The 23,381-nt window shown below is 37.5% G+C and overlaps 1 long non-coding RNA gene across 3 annotated transcripts in view; it reads right to left on the bottom strand.

The window, feature by feature from the left end:
* Nucleotides 1-6,093: 6,093 nt before the first annotated feature.
* The window catches only part of LOC107204611, an 86,214-nt gene continuing 68,926 nt past the window's right edge, over nt 6,094-23,381 (bottom strand). The window contains exons 2-6 of one of the 3 annotated variants that reach the window (XR_001521660.2): nt 21,976-22,059; nt 19,791-19,874; nt 18,679-18,757; nt 10,311-10,396; nt 6,094-7,192 (exon numbers count right to left, since the gene is read on the bottom strand). This is a non-coding gene — a long non-coding RNA (uncharacterized LOC107204611). Of the gene's footprint in view, nt 7,193-10,310; nt 10,397-11,366; nt 14,021-18,678; nt 18,758-19,790; nt 19,875-21,975; nt 22,060-23,381 lie in introns of those variants that run through there. The other 2 variants (XR_004497477.1, XR_004497476.1) reach the window with 2 other exon arrangements.

A 23,381-nucleotide genomic window follows, 5' to 3' on the forward strand; every position in this document is an offset into this window, starting at 1 on the left:
GCCCTCCCAAACATGTATCTTCTTGATATGGGGAAAAGAATCAACAAGTCTTAAGCCTCTGAAACCTCCATACAAACATTTAGGTGACTGACTAGGTACATAAAATGGAACAGGAAGCTACCAGAAGTTGAAGAACTCCTTGTGTACATGTAGGTAGCTGTAGCTTTTCCTTTTAGCACGGACAGGAGAAAAAGGCCAGTCTCCTTATCCTCCACATAATCAGACTTCACTGTGGGAAAGTGATAGGGAAATGAGGAAGTTTGAGTTATTTGAGAAGCTAGTTGTTAAACTGAATTAACTAGATGCAATTACTAACTGACTAGGTAATGTTTGCCCAGATCAGAAGTCAGCAGGAGAAGGCATAGCAAAGGACATATTAGGACATAACCAAGGATCAGATGTGCATATCCACACAGGTATGTACAGATGGAATATTGGGTAATTAGATTGCCACATAAGAACATCCATGGTCAAAATTGTACACAGTTACAGCTGGTAAAGTGTAGCATGCAAAGCTCTTCTTTATATCAGTCTTAGTGCTGCTCTAGATGCTCATCACCTCTATGCCATGGCTACAAAAGGCAATAAACAAAGACACCAAAAAAAGTAGAAAAGACATGCTGGGAAATTAGGAAGAGGAGGTGGGAGCATGATGGAAAGGAAGGCACAGCTTCCCTACAGATTACAGACCAATAAAAGTCTTAGTAATTAGGCAAAGTGTGAGAAACCAGGAAACACCAAGGATCAACTTTTTTCTGTTTCATTGACAGTTTCATGCCCTGCTGTTATGTCAATGGTGCAGGTCTTCCTTATTTCTAACAATGCTCTGAGAGCTTTGTTTCAGTTGGAGGATATTTATTTATTCTTTTCAAATCTTAGAAGTGTAAAATGGAAGAAGATTGTTTTCTTGTCAACACTCATATTGGCTCTCAAAAGGGTTTTATCAGTTTAGCTTCTGTATGCCAATGCTAACTAATGCATGTATCATAAGCTTATAAAATAATAAGAGGAATACCCCCAAATAAAGCTGTCCTGGTTTGATTCTATTGACCTAAAAATACGTTAGGTCAATATAATTCTATTGGGAGTGTATGGGTTGCTACAGAAACCAGCTGATTAAAATCAAGATGATTTTAATAAATCAATATTGATTAAAAACAGTTTAACTTCAGTTTCTTTGTTTGTGGACCACAAATCCTGTGAACAGAGGTAATTTCCAGATCAGAGATGTGGGAGGGGGAGTCAGAGGAAATGAAACTGAATATATAGGCAGGAGCACACAATAAGGGTGTTGTAGGTAAAGATGAGCAGCTTGAATTTGACATGGCAAGTGACAGGAAATCAATGGAGTGCTAATGTGTGGGAGGAAATGAGTATGACTAGCAGAAACATTTAGGACAGATGTGAGGGAGAAAGCAGAGGAACCATGGGGCCAGACAGAAGATTACAGTAACCAAAGCAAAAAACATCTGAGACACTGACAGCAACCTATTTTGGAAGTTTCCTCTTTTCTCACTCAGAGACAAGTCAAAAGTCAGGTGAACTGTTAGGTGTTGTATGAGCTCTAAACCTCTAACAGCTCCAGAACTTTTTTCTTACAATGTATTGTGCCATGAGTTTCAAAAAGAACATCATGCAAGGCTGTATCTCCCCTGTTCCCTAATCTCATTCATCTGCATGGTTATCAACTGAATATCATCCAAGACATCAACATTTTGAACACCTTACTCCTCATTTAATTAGTAGAAGTATCAGAAATCTCATTCTTCAATCCCTTGGCTGGGAAGAATTTGCTCAGGGCGAGTCACACAATAGATTTCATCAGCATTAGAGTTATGAGTGTTTTTCTCTTACCCTGAAAAAGCCTTCCTTTAACCTAACAAGTATTCCATGAAGTCTGCATTTGGCAAGCTCCTTGCACAATACCTCTAATGCAGTCTGGGCTCTGGCATGCTTGGCATGATTACCTGCAGGAGGAAACAGACATTTCTCCACCTTCTTTGTATGCTAAAAGAGCTCTTAGAAAAATGGGGATCTAGAACTTGATCCTTCAAATCTTGACAGAGATGTCTTATTTTCAGAGTAGTCGCGGGTGAGATGGTTCATTCACTGAAAATCTGCAGAATTTTCACAGAAAATTGCATCTCTTATGTTAAAGGTGAACCTGTACCTCTTCTGAGGCAGCATCTTTTTCCATAGCCCCCTCAGACTGATGTCCTACAATACCACATGTAAGGGTGCTACCAGTTACTTGTGTAACACATTTAACACAAAACAGAGCAAAAAAAACATGGAAAGGCAAAGCCATTAGCAGCTTTTTTCCACAGACAGCAGCATGTCTCCCCAATAGCATGGCAAATTTGGATTCTCTTCAGGGATGCCTTCCTCAAAATTCATCAGTACTTTGTCCCCACAATCATGGTGATTTGCCTGCTGGCATATAGTTAGAATTGCCTCACCTAAACATTAAAATTATTTTAATGTTCAACAACCAATGTATTTTTTTTCATAACTTAAGAACTCCTTTACTGCTTTTTTTCTCCAACCAGGCAAAATATGGGTTTTATCCCTATAAATACCATATCAAATAAAGTAATGTATTACTGGGTTTTTGTCCCTTGAAATAAAGGACAGAATTTGAGCAGAATGTTTTTATCATTAGCTTACTTTAATATACGTAAAGTTGCCACTGAAAAAATAAAACTTGGTTGACTAACAGAAAGAAAAAATATGCTTTAACTCCAGTAAATCTATCAAACTTTCATTCCATACATTCCTTTTACTTTTTGAGATGTTAAGGCCGAGGGGACTGAAAAGTATTCAGTTCTGAAGTATGCAGTAACATACTAAAGAAAATTTTGAATGAATTCACTCAGTTAATTTTTTGAGCCAATCATTCAATTTTTTTAACATCTTCAGCACACTAAGTTTTTATTCATGGATTAAAGAGGTGCAAATCTTCACAGACATATAACATTTGATTGTAAAAACCAGACTGAGTCTAAAAGGGAATACAACCTGTCACTCCTCCACTATGATCACAAAATCCTGGACCACCTTATGACTTTTTGGAACAACTTTAAATAATTTCCTAAGTATCAGGTAAGGCTACAGACTCATCTAGAGGAGATGCAGATAGTTGATTCAGGGTGCTGTAGTTCATTAGGTGGCACTTTTATCTTCAAATAAACTTGAACTCCAGGCTCATTTGAACCATTTGAAGAAAATGGGTAACAGGTTGCAAGGTTGTGTTCACAACCCAGACCCCCGACAGGTACCACTGAGTTTGCCTGATTGTGGAAAAGATTAGGCTAATAAAACCTGTAGGTGTCTGTAAGAGTAGACTCTGACTCCAGGAGACTGATGAGATTCTTTCTTCTGAGACTCTCAAATGAGAAAAGCACCTTTTATCTGTTCTGAGGGGCTGAGGATTCAGATTTAATTATGTGGTTGTGAATCCCATAAGACTTGTTTCTCACTTAAGGAGTGTGTTCAAGGAGAAGTCATAAACCAGGAAGCTAAATGGTAGTAAGGGAGGTCCCAGTGCTAATGAACACACACAGTGTGTAGGAACAACAGCCTAAAAGTCTCTTTGGTTATGATGAGAACAGTGAAGAGAGAAATAAAATTAGTTTCTATCAAAAGAAGTTTTTATGATCCTGTAAAAGGAGTATGTGTTACTAGAAGAATAATTTCCAGTGGGCAAAACTGTGTAGAAATCTTTCTCTGAATGGCAATAGGTGTCTGTGATGTCATGGAGTGAGCAAAAGGGTCTATACAGTCAGATCAACAGCTCTCAGAAGATACAATTTTTACTTCTGCAGATGAGCACCAAAAACTTCCTACTGTTCTTGATGATTTTGTGTCATCACAGAAGCTCAGCACTGAGTTATTCTTAGAAACATACATCTGAACCTCTTCAGGACCAAGCAAATAAAACATCCTAGGGTCTATTTTCTGTTCTTTAGAAGGAATGGCATGCTCTTGAGAGCAAACTTGTGCCCTCATAGCCATGTACTACAGCTACCCCAAACCAAGTTGTTTTATCCATACTGTTTTTTACAAACACCCCCTGGCCTTTCCTATAACCTCAGCCATGAGTGAGTGCTACTTTGGAGGATGCAGGTTGTCATGTAAACCGTGCCAAGGTGTGTGCTATCAGCTAGACACTGTGCATTGTAAGAGATTGGTAGCCAAATTCTAAATCACAGCCCTTTACAGTATACTTCTACAGTTGGAGCCTGTGGGATCACTAAATAATGGAAGTTAAAAAGCAAGGGAAAAAAAAGAGACATTTATTTGAAGACTTTGGATTAAATTTTCTTCCTTGAACTCCCTATGCACTCTATTGCACCAAAGGAAAACTACTCAGACATTAATGAGAAAAAAAGGCCTTCCAAACATGGAGTCCTTGTCCTCTGAATTGCCCTGCTGGTGTCTGAAGAAATCCTCAGAGATTCCCAATTAAGTTCAAGAGATGATACTGAAGATCTTTTCTTTTATCTGAGTAAGTGACAGACCTGGAGTTAGAGGAGTCTCCAGAATAAAGAATTATTTCTGGAAGCAATTATTTTACTGACAATAAAGATTCTTCCTGACACATGCCCTCAACACATGTAATGGGAAGTGCAAGCAAGAAGACCTTGTCACAAAAAAGCCATGTGGGATAGGGGACAAAACTGTTCTGAGGCAGGGAACTAAAAGGCTATCGGAAGCCACATGGCTTAACTCAAACTGAAAATCTCCTCTTTTCTGTGTTTGCCAAGAGGAAAGTTCTTGGCAACAAAAAAAGTCTAGGAAAACAAAGAAAATTGCTAAGTAACCAATGAACAAACTAACAAGCAAAATGACAGAAAAATGATCACAAGGCCAAAAACATTGCAGCCTGTGATGAGAGCAGAGCTACATCCGAAGCCAAAGGCAGTTGAAGCAAACCAAGAAAGAGGAAGCTCGCACCACTCTTCACGATCTCAGAGCAGAGCACAAATAGAAATAGGACATGCATATGCTGTTTAGGCAATCCAAAGGCAGATAGTAACCTGGTTTGAAAGCAGAAGGCTCTTTATCATCCCCCAGTTAGATATACACATGGGCCAATGCTGAATGGAGCAGGAGGGTGTTTTAATATAATATAAAAAGACTGAGTTCTCCCTGTCAACGTAAAACAGAATGCAACCTTAAATATGGCCTCACAGTGGCTCCACCATAATTGCTTGTTCCCTGCTGTGTTCCCCATACAGCAGACCTAGTACTGACATCTGGTACTAATTTAGGGTTCATCTGTTCTACAAAAACAAACATATTGTGGGGCCTCCTTGCAGCATGCTTGCCCCTCCACTTGGTTAAACCACGTTCCATCTTGTAAAGTAGATGTGACATAACTGTTTGCATTTTGGCCCTGAACCATGCTACAGATGTTGCAATGTTCAAGAGCCTGAAGTGGCTTAAACTGCAACGCTTGGGATCTTCTAGGAAGCAACAGCAATTCCAGCTCCGATCTGCACAAATCTAACACGAGGCAGTTTAATTTTGACCATGTTTTAAGATGTCCTTGTTTGATAGCACGTCAGAAAATATTGTGGGAAGTTTGTTTGACCTTGCACAAAACCACAATTTTTTTATGTGTGAAAGGCTGTACACCAAACTCTCGGGGAGACAAACTAATTCATTTGCCCAAATTGCAATTCATTAAACATGAAAGAAATTCGTTTTGGGGCCAAATGAGGGGCTGTGTGAGCTACACAAAACTTCATGGAAAGTACCTGAGGGGCACCCACTTGCCTTAGCAAAAGATTTATCCCAAATGCCTTTCTGAGTACCTGAATATTAATTAAGATTTCATTCTTGAACATTTCAGTGCGTACATCCCCTCTTACTGCTCCAGGGACTGCATGCTGACAAGGCTGCTCCAGTTCCAGTTATTGCAGAAACTTCTCACTCTCTGCATGCTGTTCATTCTCATGTGGCATTCTCTTTCACTTTTTTTTGCTCCAGCTACTGTTTCTCTTGCCAACAAAGATTAGCATAACCTTCAAGAAAATCTGGCCGAAGGTCACGGTCATTTCAGGGAGAAGCAGAGTGAGAAAAGCATAGAATGGAATTACTAGAAGAGTATAAAACTCTTTGCCCACTATGCAGAGGCTATGCTGTCAAGCAAAAATATATTGGCATTCAGATCAGTTAAAACTTATGTAAACTCTGCTAGATAGCTGAGAAGTTGCATGGGTCTGGAATTCAGGACTGCATTAGACCTTAAAAACATTCAAAACCTACAGTCTCTGACTCAATACAGATTGTTTTTCCATTAGTTGGGGTGTAAGCAGCAGAAGAAATAATTTGCAAATATTTGGAATGTTTCTATTTGTCATTTTTAAATCAATACATATATCTTGCTATTCTCCATAGGGTTTTTCTCTGCCTCTTATATAACTGGTAAAGCAGATTTTTATTTTTCCTCTAAGAGAAAGAGAAGTTGATCATATCAGTCCAGGACTTTTTCCAAAAAACCTGGAGGCAGTGAGGTTTCCATACACCAGGGCCAAAATACAGATGTTTGGCCTAAAATTGGTTTTATTATTTTTATTTTGGATTTTGGAAAAACAAGCACACAAGTCTCCGCAAAAGAACACAATTCTCCACAAAATAACACAAGTACATGTGTTCTCTCTATTACTCTGGAAGAAAATGTAGCAACCAAAAAGAACAAAATGAGCAGGCCTGCTTTCTCTAAGCAGTGCTTTCAGACATGGAAAAACCAAGCAGGCAGAAAACAAGTGTAATGAAGGGACTCTGACCCCACAAGAATGCCCGTTTTTTCCAAATGAACCAAACAGTCTAATAAAGGATATTACCTTCCCTATAAATCTTGCTTCTCAGAAAACAAAGGCGTAATGATTTCAAAATGCTTCCACAACAAGGAGTAGAACCAAGCCATAGAGCAGCCAGGGTGACAAACAGGGAGAGACCAAAGGGGGAGTTGGAGCAGTAGATCATTGTGAGAGGAAAGAGCTGGATATATGGCCCAGTCAAACCCTCCTGTTTGGAAGTTTCATGAACAATTACAGGAACGCAGCGTTGATTTTCACGCATACTGCCTGAGGTGTGTGCTCTTCCTCTGGTGTTTGAACTTTGCTGACAATTCTTGACACAGGATGGGATTGACTTGAACAATAACAGCTAGCTAATACAGACACTGTAAAATATAAATAGAGAAGTTAGCAGCAGAGGTTCCATCAGAATTTGCAGAGCAGTGTTTATAAGTTTTGCTGTATACATGTGGTTTTACTATAGCAACGAAGATGAATAGTCATCATTTACTGTGACCAACACCAAATCTAGTATTATCTGTATCCTTCCTTGTGAACAGAAATGATTTCACCTCTATAAGAGGTTCACTCTGGTAGCCAAAATTGGGAAGAAATCTGTGATACTGAAGTTCATATACTGTGCATATGTGGGATTCCCCGGTGGATCAGCTCTGTCGGTATGACAGCAGATGTCACAGTTTCCCAGGTACAAATAACTACCTGATTGTGTGTGAGGCATCAGAAAAGAACTGCCTGTGAGAACAAATCTATTCGTTTAGCAGAGGGAAATTAAGAGAGCTGATGTTTGGCTCAAACCAGAGTACACAAAAGTGCCCCAGAAAGATCTTGGGCATGTGCCTAAGATGTATTCCACAATACACAACAAACAACAGTACAACTTCTCCCATCCGACAGAAAGCACTAAAGGCAATTAAAAAGCTTTGAAGACAGGATCATTTATTTATTTCAGGTGATTTTCAGCCACTAAAAACATTAATCAGCTAGGCAGCTGAGACAAGGAGAAAAAAAGCTACCCCAGCTGATGCTTTAAAAATCATAAACTCATTTGTTTCAAGTAAAATTATAAAGCAGGCAGAAGATAATGGAGTTCAATAGTAGGGGTGGTAGGTGGAGTAAGAGAAGATTTTGGTTCAATAAAACAGCAGGGTAACCTCTATATAAATAAAAGATTGCATGGTATTATGGCTTTCATTTCAACAAAATATGTACCAGTGCTCTGGTTGACAGATGAAGTAGTCAGGAAGACTTAATCTACTCAAACTACATGAAAGGAGAGAATCATGATGACAGAACGAGACATACATATCCAAGCACATAGGCCAAATAAAAACATCATTTTTTATGACAAAACTAAAAGCAAGTAAGTATGCTGAGAGGTAATATGAGTACTATCGTGTGGAGCCTGGAGAGTCAATAAGGGTAGTTGGAAATGGTCATGTAAGAGAAAAGAAATTATGTGATTAATAATAGAGAAACCTGATGGGGTAAGTCCAATGGGTTTTGGAGGATTGTATTTCAAGTCTAATGTGTTCCATAAAAGCTACAGTGGAAAATCAGATAAGGTGGTAGTGATATTTTGCATCCAATATCCTGCTATATGATTAGAAAGTCATAGATGACTGAGTGGGCTCCACAGCATTTGTGGCTAAAATACTAATTAGCTAAACAAACAAAATCCAAATAGAAGGTCTCTTAAATGGACCACCACATTTCACAAAAGTCGAGGAGCTTCCCCTCAAAAAATCTGCTTGTTAAAAGCAGAAAAGAAAATTCTGTTACCTAAAGTGACTTTCATCCTGGAGATCATTTTCTCAGTCTACACAGCCAGTAGACTTCAGAAATTTCTAGAAGTAATGTATTTTTTTTTTTCTTAACACAGAAATCCTGCATGGGATATCAAGTAACTCAGTAATGTCCATTATCAATTACTCACCGTAATGGACCTCATTATGATAAATAAGGAACAGTTAATGGCTTTTACAAAAATTGTAAAATTGAAAAATTGCCCAATGAAATGAGGTTTGATTTATTTAATGCAAACAGGATATGTCACCAACCTGAAATATCTCCTGCTGGATCTTTTCAAACCTGCAGGTTTTTGAAACTGAGAGGAAGAGTTGAATTTAGAGTTGGGAAAATCCATTTAAATGAAGAAGTGTTAAAACAACTGGGAATTTTTCAGGAGCACCTTGCTGGATGCCCAAGAAGCCAAGATCCCTCAGGATCAAAAAGATATACTTGAGTGAAGAAGTTCTTCTTGGTGAAAGCAATCACATAAATTTTGTATTTACACCTATATACATAAACAAGCATATAGTACATGTATGTATGTGTATGTATACATGGAGAGGGAATTAAAAAAAACAATGAAATTACTATAAAAAACAAATAGAAGTAAATGGGTAATGAGATTAGTAACTCGAATGAATGAGTTTTACTGAATCAACAAATTTTAAATAATAAGGCAATTAAAATTATTCCAGAAAGAATAAACTCAGTGAATTAATTTTAAGTGAATAGCTAGGTTCAGACAGTGGGGTAGTGAAGTAGGATCAAGGAAAAGCAGAAACATCCAGTAGATATTTCAGTGGAAGTTGGAAGGAAACGAGCTCTGTAGCTACTTCTGAATGCATTACTGATAGATCAAATAATTAGCCATGCATAACACAAAGGAGGACGTGACAGGCTTTGTGACAACTCAACATTTACAAACTCAGATATCTTAGGTTCAAGAGTCTTACATCAACAAGCTGAAGAAACCTCTAAACCATTAGTATAATTTGCTGGCATAACATTAAAGGATAGTTAAATAGAAAAATTAAAGAAGATTAGAAAACTGACAGCATTGTCATTGAGAGAATCTGATAGTTAATCTTCATTATTCTGAATAAAAAAAATAAATTTACTAAGGAAAAATATTGACTATTTTAAAGGTTATCTCAGATGAAAATGTGAACTGCAGACACCTGAATAGGGAAAATAAAATAATTACTGACTTGGCCTTAGAAGAAAAAATCAAATGAAAAATAAAATGACCAGAAACAATCTCATTGATTGTTACAGAGATAAGCAAAATAGACATATAACCCTTACAAAGGTGCTGATGAAAAATAGCTTCATTAAAATAAATATCTGAAATTCACAGCTTAGTATTATATAGTAGTCAAAGACAGCTAGTTTGAATTTTGAAACAATAAAGTGAGGCAAAGAATGAAGTACCAACTCCAATAATGACATAATATAAGCATAGATATTTTTCATTAACCAATCCAATAAGATGTTCTGTTTCCTTCCATCCTTGCCTCTTAAAAAATGTAAGTTTCAATATACTAAGCAACATCCACCTGGAAAAGCAGACAAAAACTGGTAGTAAAATAGGTCAACCAACAGGCCTTGTAGACAGACAGAGGAGTAACATGTATGAATCTAAATCAGAGTTCTGTTCTGGCATTTAAAGCAAATACCCCACTTAACTTTGCTTACCAGGTATCAGTTCAGATTGTGAAGCCAACCTACCAGTGCAGCACAAGTACTGATGAGGTGAATGCATTTTTGTGAAGTCTTCCAGGCTGTACCAAAGAAACAAACAATAACACAATGTCCTGGTACTGTTGATATCTAAAACCCTGGATCAATTCTCATACAATATAAAATGACAAAATTTGTCCATGCCTTTATGTGGCTATTGTACACTAGCTCTCAAGACTGTGCAACTGGACTTCATCTATCCAACCTTTCTGCTGCCTCAATATCCCATCTTTTTTCACCTGACCTTGATATTTTTGTCCCTGTATTCACTCTTTTAACTATTCTCTCTTTTCCTCCATCACAATTTAAAATACTGTTTTCCCTAGTGTCAAGAGGAAGTTTCTCAGATGAACATTCAGGAGGTCCCCTAAGCCTCCAAAGACATGACATCTGTCAGCCTGCACTGGGAGAGGTCCAAACATTCCTCCCACAGGAGGATTCCCCAGTAGAATCCTTGTGGCTGGTTGTACAACAGCTACTGGGCCTGAGAGAATTGGTGATTCCTTGAGAGCAGGAAGGGCTGGAGTAATTGTGTAAACAGTAGCCTCTATGACTCTTTTGGTCTTCCTCCAAAATCCTGCTCCCCTGGCCACTACGCGTTGGCCAGCTGCAGGAGACACCAGAGAAGAAACATCAGCTGAATCCTGAAATGGGATCAGATCATAGAACCTTAACAGGTTGGAATGGCCCTAAAGATCCTCTAGTCCCAAACCTCACTGCCATGGTTATCTAGTGGGTATCTAGTGGGATATCTCCCACTAGACCAGGCTGCCAATCCGTCATCCAACCTGGCTTGGAACACTACCAGGGTTGGGGCAGCCATCTCCTCCCCAGGAAACCTGTTCCAGAGGCTAACCATCTTCATAGTAAAGAATTTCTTCCAAATATCTAAGTTAAATTTCCCCTCTTTCAGTTTGTACCCATTACTCTTTGTCTTACCAATACAAAGAGACTCTCTGACTTCCCAGAAGGCCCACTTAGGATACTGAAATGTTGCTGTGAGGCCTCCATGCAATCTTCTCCAATCTGACCAGATTGTTTTAGGAATAAAAATGCTCCAGTCCCCTTATCAACTTCATGGCCCTCCTCTGGAATTGCTCCAACAGTTCCATGTCTGTCTTTGGTTGGGAAGACCTGAACGGTTCACAGTAGTCCAGGTGGGGGCTCACTTTATCCTCTGTACTCAGAAACAGCCCTTATGCTTCCAAATAGACCCAGGAAAGTAAGGCATGTCAGCAGGATTTGCACAGCAGGGCATCTGCTGGGGCCTTTCTAGCCTTCTCAACAATCCTGGTGTGTAAGAATTGCTACACTGGCATTTTGAGGGTTTTAGTCCTTAGTGGACCAAGCTATCTTACTAAGGAATATTAGAGAGGTGGGCATATTTGCTACCCTGATCCCTTTTCTATTTCCTATTCACTTACACCCCCCCAAACCTCTCTCCCTCTTCATCTTCTTACAACTTATGGGTTATGTTTGCCCTCTCAGGGAATAAAAATTTGTTGTTTGAACACTTTTGCTGACACATTTCTGTTCAGCTGCAGGTGTTCCTCCCACTCAGATTTTTGGCTGTAGCTTAAAGCTACATGCCTGGTCCATGGGTTGTTGAATAGTGGTCCCTTTCTGACTTTGCAGGGGAATAGGCATGTGGAGAGCTTGGCTCCTGAATGCACTGAGTGGGAGGATGGAGACAGTTGCTGGGACTGAGGAGGTCCAGCTGTGAGGACCTTTAAGGCAGGGTATGCAAGCCATGGGGTGTTAATGGCCCATCATTAGGCTGGAAGGGCGTAGCTGCTCTAGGAATAGGTGCTTCAGCCAAAATCATAAACACAGAATGTATTAATCATTTCACTAAAGTAGAAAAAAAAAAAAAAAAATGGGAACAGAAGGAGAGAAGCTCTTGTTCCAGTAGGGGTAAAAGGCCTCCTGTTTGAGGTTTGTTACCTTTCTGACTCACATGGAATAATCAGATGGGTCAGCGCAGTTGTCTTAGACAAAGTCACGAAAAACCAATACTATCTTTATCCAGCTTCCCTTTCCTCACACCTCTTTAACCCTTGCTGTCTGCCAGTGAAATGAAGAGAAAGAGATGCCCCTCCCCTTCTCTCTTGTTTTCTCATTTGTTGCTTTCTGACATTTTTAATCCATCTTGTCCCACAGCCAAAATATCCAGCATTTAATCTACCATTCATTAACTGCCTCATCAGTGGAGCAAAGAAAAGTGTTTAACATTCAAAAACACAGTTAAAAGTACCATTGTAATATAGTCATATAGCTCTACTTGAAAAAGAACAAATATCTCCAATTTTGGCACAGTTTTTAAGTATTTGACTTTTCAATTATAACACCCTTGCTGTAATTTTAGTGTAATTGCCTGAAATTTATCTTGTATCATAGAAGTCTGACCTGAAGTAGTTTATTGGCCCTCATCTGAATCACAACTTCTAGAATCACAACACAGTAATTTACAACTTGAGTTAATGCAATAAATGGCAGGAGAAAAAACTGAGAAAGTGAGAGTTGGAAATGACCTTTAAAAATCATCTAGTTCACTCCCCCTGAGGACATCTTTCACTATCAATTTGCTCAAAGCCTCGTTCAACCTGACCTTCAACACTTCCATTGATGGGCCACCCACAAACTCCTCTGGGCAACCCGTTCCAGTGTCTCACTGCAATTGTAAAATTGCAATTGTAGTTGTAAAAAATTCCTTATGTCCAGGTTAAATCTATCACTTTAAAACCACTGCCCCTTGTACCATCTCTAAGAACTTGGTAAAAAGTCTGATTTGCTAAAGCAAATTGCTTAAAGCTACACTCGCTGCGGGGGGGAGGGATCAGCCTTAGCCTCCAATCTTTCTTGAATATCCTTCCTCCACTCTACCTTCTCCTTGACATTTTGGGAGCAAGATTATGGTGAGTACAGATAGGCAGTGGATGTAATTACAGCAGATGAGGGAGGAAAATGCAGATACCTAAACTATCTAGCTACTCCAGGATCAGAAGCCGTGCAGGTCAGCACTACGTAGAGGCAAGAATAACAGTGCTTGCTCTGTGCAACGCAGACACAGCCAGTGTGAGAAACAACTGCTCACTTTAAAAATTTCAAAGGTTTATTCAACCTTTACAAAATACAACAAAGGACTGAATAAGGCAAAATTACAGAGCTGGGAACATGGAATTAGACCCCACATGCTCACGCACAAAATGGCTGCTCCACCTTTTGTATCTCTGAATTTGCCTCAGGCAACCTTGGCCCCTCCCAAAGTCTGTCAATCAACTCTTCTTCACCATCCATTGGTGGAAGCTGCTTTCCTGCAACTTGATTGGAGGCCAGGTGTTGCCATGCCACTCCCCCTAGCAACAAGCCTTCCCCATTCCCAACTGCCCCGTGTAAGGAAGGGCCCAGGTTCGCGCCCTCCAGCCACATGTCCCGACCACCAAGGCCATCCCTTGGCAACCATACGGGGGAAAGGGGACTACGGAGAGAACAGGGGACGCCTAAACAACAAAACACAATAACATTACTATATATCAATGGAACTTCTCTTATTCATCCCTTGTGAGAGCCAACCATTGTGTCACCCATCTGTGGCACCAGTCATTACAAGCCAGCCTGGAAAACAGTAAAATTTTGCATGGTGTGGATGTTCTTCATGCAGTATCCTGAAAACAATGAAAACAGGTATTTCCTCAGTGAGACTGAAGATGTTTCAAGCAGTATAAATTGCCCATCTGCTGTCTGAGAAAACTAAGTGCACCTTAGATGTAGGGAATAGTCATAAAATGTGTGTGAAAATTTGTTAACAAAACTCTACTGAGGATGTATAAGTTAAGACTATTCAAATAATTATGAGTTAGCCAAAACTGAACAAATTTTCAAGGGCAAGTAAATGGTCCATTCCTAAAACTCAAAACATCCTTCTCTCACACAGCAAGTCCCTGCTCCAAAGACTATACTCATGATCATCATTGTTATGGCAACAAGTGTAAAATGATGTGTAAAACTTATCTTCCGCCAAACTGAAACTTAAAACGAATAAAACCATCTCTGGTCAGACAAGGAAATTTCAACTCCAGCAGGTTAATTCTAGCAAAGCTAAAAGCACTTTAAAAAAAATCACTTGATAATGGAAAATGTCAGAATTTTCTTGCATACAGAACTGCTAACATGTGAAAAGAGCTTCAGCTATCTGTATAAATTTCTGCAGCATGTGACTAAGTGACAATTTCTTTCATGCTGTACAAAACACTAATAATTTTCTTTCACTTTTCAAATCACAGTGCGGAATTGAATATTGTATTATTTGATATTTATTGCATCTTACTGTTTGTAACACCTTGGGTAAAGATTTGGGTCAAAGAGAATCACTGGCTCCAAAACAAGAGATTGTGTTTGCAGATTCTGTGATGGAAAAGAGTAATAGAGGTGAAAGGCAAGGTGAAATCAGAATGAAAAGAAAGAAAAAAAGAAATAAAATTGAATCAGAAAGAATTTGTATGCCTCAGAGACATCACAGCAGATGAAAATATGAGACATAAGAGTGGAAGATAACTTAGTCAGGAGTATTTACAGTTTCTTTTGCATTTATCAAATTACTTTATTAAAAAAAATAAAAAAGGTAGATTAGTTTATATCAACACATTTACATCCAGGACTATTTTCATCCATTTGAATCTGTTCAAAGACATATTTAAAATAGCTGAGGATCTCATCATACACTCTTAAGTCCTATATGTATTTGTATTCTCCTACTCCAAACTTGTGTACTTATCTGAACCAAAAGTGTCTTCCAGCATATAATTCCTGTTCTAAAGCATCTCTTTAAAAAAAAACAAAACAAAAAAAACCAAAACAAAACCTGAACAAATTACACAGAGGAACTTACATCTCAATCACCCCACTTGAACAAATCTAATTTCACAGTAATTAAAAGGAACTCATAAAATTATGAAAATAAGGTTAATACGCAGCTGATAAAAAAGTAGATGTATCCTCTTATTTTTCCATGCATTTAAGTACTCTTCCTGATCTATGGAGTAAATCTTTGGAGAAAGATCTATGGAGAAAATCATTCTTTTCTATCTGACTGAAGAGCAGTTTTGAGAGTAAGAAGTTACACAGTAATTTTCCCTTGGGATATGTTAGCTTGAAAATTGATATAATTTCTTTTTTAAATAGAGGAGGAAGGGATGAGAGTTCTTTTTCCATTAATTTCCTCAACAGTTTTGTCTTTGTGAGCTTACAGATCAATTTAATTGTGAACCAGCATTTTATTACTACCAAATTAAACAATTAATAAATAAAAAGGACTCCTTTTTATGGTATCCATCAAGCTTGTCATCTCAAAAAATTTAAAGAATTAGAATTAGCATCCTAAAGAATTACAAATAAGTCACATAAATCAAAAAAACTTCTAATGTCATTTCAAGAAATAAAGTGACATCAGACTTATAAATACCAGCATGAGATCATTCACAGCCAAAGTCCACCATAACAAAAATATCTGAGCAAAGAAGCCTTGAGTCATTAATTCTGATTACAGAGAGTGCATGACAATTATTCTGAAACCTGAAACAATACAATAATAGATTGCTAACCTGAATTCAGATTTCATACTTTCCCTCTAGCTAAAGATAGGTATTACCTTAAATAAGGTGAAGCTCATTTGATCTGCATTATATATGTGTGTGTTTAGAGCTTTAGAAATGATCAATCATCACAAAAAAGAAAAAAACCCAAAAACCGTATATATACATTGCAAGGGAAAAAAACCCTAAATTCTATGTCAATGATCAATTAGGATTTTTTGTTTAATTTTAATTTCCAGTATCAGTCACTGCATAATCAAGTCAAAGACAGGAATCAATTTATTAATTATAAAATATATCTAAACTAGAAATACCCTCCTTGAAGTGCAGAACAGGCTCTAATTTGAAGGTATAAAACAGATGTAGAAAGTAGTCAAGACTGGCTTGAACCTCATGTGGTAACAATATTGTCAGGTAAATGGTATTTCAGTTCAGAATTTTCAGTTAATATTCTAGCATTTATTTGAAGGTTTTCAAGTCAAAAAACTTAATAATATCCAGTCTTGGCTGTGTATCTAGAAACAGGTAAAAATGGGCACTTTGAAAATAAGCTTGATTAAAACTAAATTTTAGATATTTAATATGCATGATCTAACATTAGATGTTAGGAAATGGGAAACCAAGGTATGCACCTGTCTCCTAAGCAGTACTTTTCAAGCTATATGATGGTTCTGTAGCAACAGAAAATACTGGCAGAAATATTTTTCAAAGAGTCTCTGTAAATTTCACCACTGTCAAGTGAAATGTATAGATATGAGCACTGGCAGTGAAATTAATCTTTCACACACTTTCTCCTATCAGTGATATGACCAGAACTAATACCAAAGCTAACATAAAATATATTCTCAAGAGGTCTAGGAAATAAAAAGTAGCTTCACATCTGTTGCTTGAGAGAAACCCTTTCATTTAGCTTTCCTACAACCATGTAAGTAATTTTGCACAAGATGCTACAGAGATAGGACTGAAAAATCAGTGTAGTGCATTGGTGTGCTGGTTTTGACTGGGGTACAGTTATTTTTCTTCACAGTGGTTGGTATTTTGGATTTGTACTGAACACAGGGTTGATGGTGTAGAGATATTTTTGCTATTGCTGAGCAGGGCTTAGACAGAGCCAAGGCTTTTGCTGCTTTTCATGAGGCTGGTGAGGAACCTGGAGGTGCACGGGAGGTTGGGAGGAGACACAGCCAGGACAGGTGACCCAAACTGACCAAAGGAACATTCCAGACCATATGACATCATGCTCAGTGTACAGAGTGCAGGGAGGAAGGGTGGGGGATGTTTGGAGTGGTGGCATTTGTCTTCCCAAGTCATCCTTGGATGTGATAGTCCCCTGTTCTCCTGGAGAAGGCTCAACTCTCTGCCTGCTCATGGGAAGAGATGACTTGATACTTTACTTTGTTTGTGTGCACAGCTTTTGCTTTCCCTGTTAAACTGTCTATATCTCCTCCCATGAGTTTTCCAGTTTTCACCCTTCCAATTCTCTCCCTGATCCCACTGTTGGGGGAGTGAGCATGGGGCTGTGTGGGGCTTGGCTGCTGGCTGGGGCTAAACTATAACAATGGGGAATGATTCCAGGTTGATTTTTATGGAAACAAAGGGCAAAATGCTAGTATCCCTGACATCAGCAGTAAAATGTGTATTTAATTCCAAAGAACCGTCACCTTTAGCTGAAGACTTCATACTCCGCAGCATGACTACAATAATGAGCATGAAAAATGTACATCTCAGCTCTGTCTGTATCAAACAGGAGACACCAAAACAGTGCAGATAAAACTGTACTTCAGGTGAAGGGATAAATTTCTCCTTGATTTCTAGTGAACTTCTCAATTAAGGTTGATTCTAATGGCTCTTTGTATTGCATTCAAGTTCTGGGCAAAGTTCTCACACACTAAATTAAATTCCTGAGTTCTTTTAAGTTGCTCTCCAGATAATAAAGCATTTTTGTTTCTAGAGAAAACTCAGGAGCAAGTCAAAGCTGAGAGACTTATTATAGAGTAATAAAATTCATGAGGTGATTATTTAAAAGTCCTAATATCCAGACTCTCAGAAATCTAGGAAAGAGTAAACCAAGCGCAAGTCTGACACTTGCTCAAGTATGGCTTTTAAGTCACAGATGAGATCCAAGCACTCTAAAAAGGAATTATGAAATTTCAAATCTAAAATCTATAAGATTTACCTTAAAGTGTCATTTGAAATGTTCAGCTGAAATGAACTACAGTACTATGAGCCTACTGAATAGGAATACGTTATGGAACTAATGTATTCAACACGTTTACAGTATTTTCTTTTTCGAATACAAAAAAAACCCCAAGAAGCCCTAAAAACAAACCAAAAAAATCATACTTTCAGGTTTTTGAGGTAGAAGTAACTTCTGAAGAATTTGCCAAGATGTTCTGCAGGTTTTTTTGCTGGTGCTGCACTTTAGCAACAGAAGCAAAAATGATTCTTCAACAGTTTAGTGGAAAATCAATTATAAATTATGTGAGGTACCTCCAAAATTTTCCACAGGAATGGGAACATAGCCATTCATTTTCTTAAAACAAAATGGAAAAGTTTCTTGCAAATTTCTTCCAAATTTTCACATCAATTTTAAACTAGACTCCATGATATTCTTATTTCATTTGGGCTTAAGACATCTTTTAACGAGACAGGTTTTTTTGGTTGTCATGTGATGTTTTCCCATTTCACTTAGGTGGTAATTTTACTTAAATAATGCCCATGAAATCTTTTACCTTCAGTCTTCCTGAGATCGGGTTATCCTCAGCGGTGAATACCATACAGAGATTTTGGATATCTGGACAACAAAGCTTGCTTGAATAGTCATTCAAAAATAAAAAAAAAAAATAGATTTCATTTAGTGTTTGTTAGGCTTTTGATGTGTAATGAAGGCTAGAAAAATGCAGGTGAGAATTATGTGCTTTAAATTGCCAGAAAAGTAGAAAAGTCTGGAAATATGGAATAAATTTATGTGCCTTTTCTGCCTTAAAAAATGGTACTCATTCAGGTAATTTAAATATCTATTTTATGAACATTCATAGCCCTCTTCAAATAAATAAAAATCTGTTTCAGTTGCAATTAGAGTCCATATAAGCAAACCAAAAAGAAAAAAATTAATTACTTCCTGCTTAAAAATAAACTTCCATTTTTATAATTTATTAAAACCCTCCCAAAGAAAAACACCTAACCTAAAAACCAAACCCAACAAAAAAAAACAAACAAAAAAACCAAACAAACAAAAAACCCCAACCAACACAAAGAAACAAACAACAAAAAGAAAAACTTATTATTAAAAGCTCTGTTTTTTTCACACAGGAATGTAAGAGAACATTTTAAATGCAAAACAGGAGGAAATTAGAGGTCTTCCTCCTTCTCCATTGATCAAACACAGATTTAGACTTGTCATAGACATGAAACAAGAAAAAATCCATGCAGTTTTTATACCAAATGACTTCATATTTTAGAAAATAATTTTAGAAAATAATTTAAAAAAATTAAGCATTTGCCTTGACAGATCATTCACTTCAAGTGTCAAGAAAAGGAAGGGATTTCCCAGGTGCTTAGCAGAGTTGATTCAAAAGCAATTCCCCAAATCATAGGAATATCAGCCTGCATTCTGGGCCATGAAGACAGCATAATCTTCTCAGGTGGTAGCCTACTCTTACAGCTTCAATTCTTCGGGGGCTGAAGAGAATATCAGCTGTCACAATCAGCCCACTGCCTCCTCCAGCAACAGTTAACAGAATCCTTTGGCTCAGATTTAATTTATTGCACCTATTCCTTGTCTGGTGTAAAAACTGTGCTTTTCAATGCCATCTTCAAAGCCCATTGGTTTTTGAATACCTACACTTTGGGTGACTTCAGTAAATTCTTCCAACACATGTATTTTAATTCTTGTTTTAAAGAGAACAAAAGTCAGGGATCCACCTTTCTTCAGAAATTAAAAATAAAATAAAATAGAAAGAAACAGATCTTATTAACTCTAGAGAGAATAAAAACAACACTTTTGCCTAGATGTCTCAAAATGATGCTATGCCTTAAAGTTCATTCTCCAGATCATTTCATATTCCACCTTTTCTGTCCTTACATGTTGCTAAATCCTTGATCCAGGCCCACATAATTTCATCTAGGGATTCACTTTATCCAGCTGTGGCCTGCTAAAAATTTATCTGATCTAAACTGCTTGCTTTTGCTGTATATATATATAGTTAGGGTATATTCACTAAAAGAGGCAGATTTATTCCAGCCCAGAACAGAGGTCTCAGATGGCAAAGTCACACACAGAGCCTGGATGTGAAGGCCTGGACTCAAGCCCAACCCAAAGGTTGTGCCTGGGTTCTGGGGCTGAGTAAACAGATTAGCATTATTCACAGAGATTAAAAAGAAGGCAAAAGGGATTAACAGGGAAAAGATTAAGTTTTCATTTATCCATATCAGATTTGAGGTAACATCTGAAAATAGGTAGAGAGGGACAGTAATTAAAGTCAGTAAAGTGAAGCACATTTTAAAATATCCACTTGGAGTGTGACCTTAATGCCATTTAAGTCTGGGACTATTTTGCAAATTCAGTGTTTATTTTCGTATAAAATTTATATGGAGATATTATAATAAATATGATCACTGTCCAAAGGACAACTTCTAAAACCCAGCTCTCTCCTCCAGTTCTTTTCTATTGATGTCCAATGCCCCTTTTTAACACCTGGAAAACTAATTCATGTGGCTTTCAGGAAAACAATGTTTTTGTTCTCTGCTAGGCAAAAATATACACAGTTTCTCTTAATGTTTTTTTTATTTTTTTTATTTAGTCACTGTCACTGCATGTCTCCTGTGTCCTACCACTGCAACTGTGTCATTAAGCTGGAAAAGGTCAAACAAAGTAAAATTTTAAATTGAGTTTAGCACAGTTCAGTTATATTATTCTATAGAAAAAAGTGAGAGACATTCAGCACACAGAAGACCTATCTAACCTTTCTTTTATCTTTCCTCTTCACAAAATTCTCACAGACTAGCATGTCCCAGAGGGTCTCTGTTACAGTTTCTGTGTTTATTTTATTGCTCCTCTAATCCAATGTGTCTTTTTCAATGGTCCTAGTTAAGTCTTAAAACCTTGAAATGACACAATATTTTGACAATAAGACATTTATTTTCCCTCTACCTAGGAGGAAATTGAGCCAGTGGGTCTTTGAGAAGATCTATTCAAGCCTAAACTTTTATTCGTGCTGTCCCTGGGAGAACATCAGGACTAGTAAGTGCAGAGTCATCTGTAAATGCGTTAATCATCTACACAGAACAATAAAAGCTTTAGAGACAACAGTTCATAAAGCAATGAAGATTATCTGTCCAGATCTATTTTACCTGGCAGCCAATGATTTTCTGCATGAGGAGCCCAGAAAGAAGTATTGAAGAGCCTTTTTAAATCCAGGCCTTTCCACCCATCCCTTTGTTTAATACAGAGCCTTGTTCTATATTGGAATATACAATATTGCATCCACAAGTGTTGGTATAGACAGTTGTAAGAACATGATCTGCTGTACCTCTTTTATCAGATCAAAATGAATTATTTCTCAGAGAAAAAAATACTGTGGATCAGCCTTGGCACCTGAGGTTAATCACCCCGAAAACCTCCCCGAGTCCATGAACTTTCCCCAGTAACCTTAGTACCAGTAGAAAATGTTCCTTTACCACCTTTTTTACGCAGGAAGATAGTTCCTGGAAATCTCAGAAATATTTGCTAAGCTTTACAGAATTAGTATGATGCTCTTCAAAAGTCCTGCTTTCAAATAAACACAAAGCAGTATTTTTTCATTCATTCTTCAGTATATAAAGCTCCATGAACTACAAGACAGAGCCTAATTTTAGAATAGCTTCACTACTAGAAGAATTTTAGTAAAATTTATCAATAGAGTAAATTACAGTAGTATTGCTAATTTATTATAGTATACACTTAAGATTTTTTTCCCAGAAAATATGAACTTGGAATGCTGTGTAGGGTGTTGATTCATGATTGTTCATAGATTCTGTATCATACTTACCTCAGTCTGAATTTATCTCCATAAAAACAAATGGGAAGGTTGAAGGCTTAAGGTTCATTATCTCTGTTATTCAGAGCGTCTCACCTGAAATCAAAAGAGTTCTGTGTAAGCACTAAGTTACTTAGTTATTTCTTAAACTCAAGAATATATTTATTTTGTTTTCAAGTGGAAGGCGTAGTACAGATGACTTTTGACCACTCTCCATCTGGCTAACACTCTTTCAGCTTTTCAGCTTCTTGAAGTGAGGGAAATCTAGCCTTCCATTTATGTGTCAGTGATAATTATTGCTTAATTATCCAATTTATCAAACAATAACTGCAGACAGCCTTAAAAGAGGCAAATTCTAACCTATCCCCAAATTATATACTCAGCATAGTGCCCATCATTGCAAATTATATCCTATCAATTTTTGCATGAAATGGAAACCAAAACCAATGGTATTCTCCTGGCAAAATAGGTAGGTAGAGATGCTTCCAAGTAATTTTCCCCCGCCCAACACTTACATTTTCTTTTAATTCTTCCATCAGTTTGTTACAAGGACCAAACTGAAAATTGTTTAGTTCTGAATCAGGTACCAAAATCAGTTCCCAGGCTACATCTACCTCCTGTTCCTACTGCCCCCTGACCCATGTACTGGACTATTGATATTTGGTTCACCAAGCAGCTCCTTTCTCTCTCTCTGATCCTGTCACCTCAGACTTGTTACTTGAAGACCACTTTTTCCTCCAGTTAAGGAAAGGCCCAGGCTTCTCTCCTACATCCCCATCTCTTCTGACACCACTCAAAATTGTTTTAATGGCAACTTTGATAGAAATAATTTCATCAATTTCATATCACAAATAATTCAGCTGTTTATATCTGGCATAGTCAAAAAAAAAAAAAAAAAGAAAAAAGAATGGTGGGGAAAGGAGGGATACTAGATGAATCCTCTAAAAAGACTTAAAATCATCACAGCTCCAAAGCAAGCACTAATTGTCTTTAATTAGCTTCCAAGAAGCAATGTAGAACACTTCTAGCCATTAAACACACATCTATTCCTAGATACAAGAACCACCATCCTAACAGAGCCTGATACCATGTGAAATGGGACTTCTCCATAAAATATTTAATAAACCCTACAAAAGTAGAATAGCTGATAATGGAGTGCCTCTGAAAATCTATGAAAGAAGGATTTAGTCATTAGATTTCATTGTAAAACAGATTACCCAAACAACATAGCCTATTTTTTTCATTCATTTGTAAAACTAGTTATTTCCATGACCATTGAGATGAGCAGGTTTCAATTCTCATTGAAACTGTTGAAAAGTCTATGGGGATAAAGAATTATTGTAATTATAAGTACCTATTTAGCATTTAAATATTGCCTATTTTACTTATACCTTCACCCTTCATGAATGATTACTTGT

This window comes from Parus major, chromosome 1A, assembly GCF_001522545.3.
Source record: "Parus major isolate Abel chromosome 1A, Parus_major1.1, whole genome shotgun sequence".
Taxonomy (NCBI): Eukaryota; Metazoa; Chordata; class Aves; order Passeriformes; family Paridae; genus Parus; species Parus major.